Consider the following 3,159-nt stretch of genomic DNA (forward strand, 5'->3'; position numbering starts at 1 on the left):
CTTCTCTTCTCCAGGCTGAACAAGCCCAACTATCTCAGTCTGTCCTCACAGGAGAGGTGCTCCAGCCCTCGGATCATTTTTGTAGCCCTCCTTTGGACCTGCTCCAACAGTTCCATGTCTTTCTTGTGCTGAGGGCTCCAGAGCTGAATGCAGTACTCCAGGTGCGGTCTCACGAGAGCAGAGTAGAGGGGCAGAATCACCTCTCTCGACCTGCTGGCCACGCTTCTCTTGATGCAGCCCAGGACACGGTTGGCCCTCTGGGCTGCCAGTGCACATTGCCAGCTCATGTCCAGCCTTTCGTCTATCAGTACCCCCAAGTCCCTCTCAGCAGGGCTGCTCTCGATCCTTTCATCCCCCAGCCTGTACTGGTACCGGGGATTACCCCGACCCAGGTGTAGGACCTTGCACTTGGCCTTGTTGAACCTCATGAGGTTCACACAGGCCCACCTCTCCAGCTTGTCCAGGTCCCTCTAAATGGCATCCCATCCTTCTGGTGTCTCGACCGTACCACTCAGCTTGGTGTCATCTGCAAACTTGCTGAGGGCACACTCGATGTCGCTGTCCATGTCATATACCTCATGCTAATAAAAAGAATGAATGTACCTAGTTTTGCCAGATGGCAAAGAGGGGTTTTATTAAAGAAACAAATGTGAACTTTATTTCTGTCAACCAACAGTGATTCTGTGAGTCATCATGTAAGCATCAGTAGATGCAGAGTCCTAATGTGCAATCCTCTGTTTCATCTCAGCTATTGAAAGTTTTCAAACACCCACTTTAATGAAATTAAAGGTCTAGCTCTACCTTTCTTTTATTTTCATCCTATACTGGAAGATGCCCTTCCCCAAATTCAACAGTACAGGATATCCATATACTGTGCTGGAGCACTATCAAACAAGATTTTTTAGAAATTAATTTTTTTTTATAAGTAATCTGACTTCATAACACCAGCACTCCTTACCTTTTCTGAAGAGGTCTACTTCTGCACATTTAGAAGCAACAGAAAGTGAGTTTCCAGAACACAGCAGGAAAATATTTTATCATAGACACTTCTAGCCTAATTTTGGTCTTCAATTTAAAATGATCATTCATTTCTCAATAATTGTCTCACTAGACTGTGTTTTCTGACTCTGAATCTAAAAAGTGTGCATTTTCATAGATATGTATTACAGAATCACAGAATCACAGAATAGTAGGGGTTGGAAGGGACCTCTGTGGGTCATCTAGTCCAACCCTCCTGCCGAAGCAGGGTCACCTACAGCAGGCTGCACAGGACCTTGTCCAGGCGGGTCTTGAATATCTCCAGAGAAGGAGACTCCACAACCTCCCTGGGCAGCCTGTTCCAGTGCTCCGTCACCCTCAGAGGGAAGAAATTCTTCCTCATGTTCCGACGGAACTTCCTGTGCTTCAGTTTGTGCCCATTGCCCCTTGCCCTGTCACTGGGCACCACTGAAAAGAGCTTGGCCCCATCCTCCTGACACCCACCCTTCAGATATTTGTAAGCATTTATTAGGTCCCCTCGCAGCCTTCTCTTCTTCAGGCTGAACAAGCCCAGCTCCCTCAGCCTCTCCTCGTAGGAGAGATGCTCCAGTCCCCTCACCATCCTTGTAACCCTCCGCTGGACTCTCTCCAGTAGCTCCTCATCTTTCTTGAGCTGGGGAGCCCAGAACTGGACAGAGTACTCCAGATGAGGCCTCACCAGGGCAGTGTAGAGGGGAAGGAGAACCTCCCTCGACCTGCTGGCCACACTCCTCCTAATGCACCCCAGGATCCCATTGGCTTTCTTGGCAGCCAGGGCACACTGCTGGCTCATGGTTAACCTGTCGTCCACCAGGACACCCAGGTCCCTCTCCGCAGAGCTGCTCTCCAGCAGGTCCACCCCAAGCCTGTACTGATGCATGGGGTTGTTCCTCCCCAGGTGCAGGACCCTGCATTTGCCTGTGTTGAACCTCATTAGGTTCCTCTCTGCCCAACTCTCCAGCCTGTCCAGGTCACGCTGAATGGCAGCACAGCCTTCCGGTGTATCTACCACACCTCCCAGTTTGGTGTCATCAGCAAACTTGCTGAGGGTGCATTCTAACTCTTCATCCAGGTCGTTGATGAAGAAGTTAAACAAGGCTGGGCCATGTACTGACCCCTGAGGGATACCACTAGTTACCAGCCTCCAACTAGACTCAGCGCCGCTGACGACAACCCTCTGAGTTCTTCCATTCAGCCAGTTCTCAATCCACTTCACCGACCGCTCATCCAGCCCATACTTCCTCAGCTTCCCTTGGAGGATATTATGGGAGACTGTGTCGAAAGCCTTGCTGAAGTCTAGGTAGACAATATCCATGGCTCTCCCTTCATCTACCCAGCCAGTCATGTCATCGTAGAAAGCTATCAGATTGGTCAGGCATGATTTCCCCTTGGTGAATCCATGCTGACTACTCCTGATAACCTTCTTTTCCTCCACTTGCTTGATGATGGCCTCCAGGATAAGCTGCTCCATCACCTTTCCCGGGATGGAGGTGAGGCTGACCGGCCTGTAGTTCCCTGGGTCCTCCTTCTTGCCCTTTTTGAAGATTGGAGTGACATTGGCCTTTCTCCAGTCCTTGGGCACGTCTCCTGTCCTCCAGAACCTCTCAAAGATGATGGAGAGTGGCTCAGCAATGACATCCGCCAGCTCCCTCAGCACTCGTGGGTGCATTCCATTGGGGCCCATGGATTTGTGGACGTCCAGATCGCTTAAGCAATCCCTCACACAGTCCTCCTCGACCAAGGGAAAGTCATCCTCTCTGTAGGCTTCTTCTCTTACCTCCGGGGCCTGGGATTCCTGAGGGCCTGCCTTGGCACTGAAGACTGAAGCAAAGAAGGCATTCAGTAGCTGTGCCTTCTCCGCATCCTCCGTCACCAGGACACCCAGCTCATTCAGCAGCGGCTCCACATTGTCCCTAGCCTTCCTTTTGCTGCTGATGTAGTTGAAGAAGCCCTTCTTGTTGTTTTTGACATCCCTTGCCAGCTTCAATTCCAGGTGGGCTTTGGCCTTCCTTGGAGAATACCATTCTCATTCAGTGCTCAGTTGATGTATTTGACATTACTTAATCTCATCTGCTTGATCTACTTAATCTAAGTGAACTACTGAATTCAAATAGGTTTTGAAAATTTTCATAATATTTTCAG

General features: G+C 49.9%; 1 protein-coding gene across 1 annotated transcript in view; it reads left to right on the plus strand.

The window, feature by feature from the left end:
• Positions 1-3,159, plus strand: part of AK9 (adenylate kinase 9) — a 79,974-nt gene that overhangs the window by 50,505 nt on the left and 26,310 nt on the right. The gene's annotated exons all lie outside the window — the stretch shown is intronic.

This window comes from Opisthocomus hoazin, chromosome 2 (assembly GCF_030867145.1).
Source record: "Opisthocomus hoazin isolate bOpiHoa1 chromosome 2, bOpiHoa1.hap1, whole genome shotgun sequence".
Lineage (NCBI taxonomy): Eukaryota > Metazoa > Chordata > Aves > Opisthocomiformes > Opisthocomidae > Opisthocomus > Opisthocomus hoazin.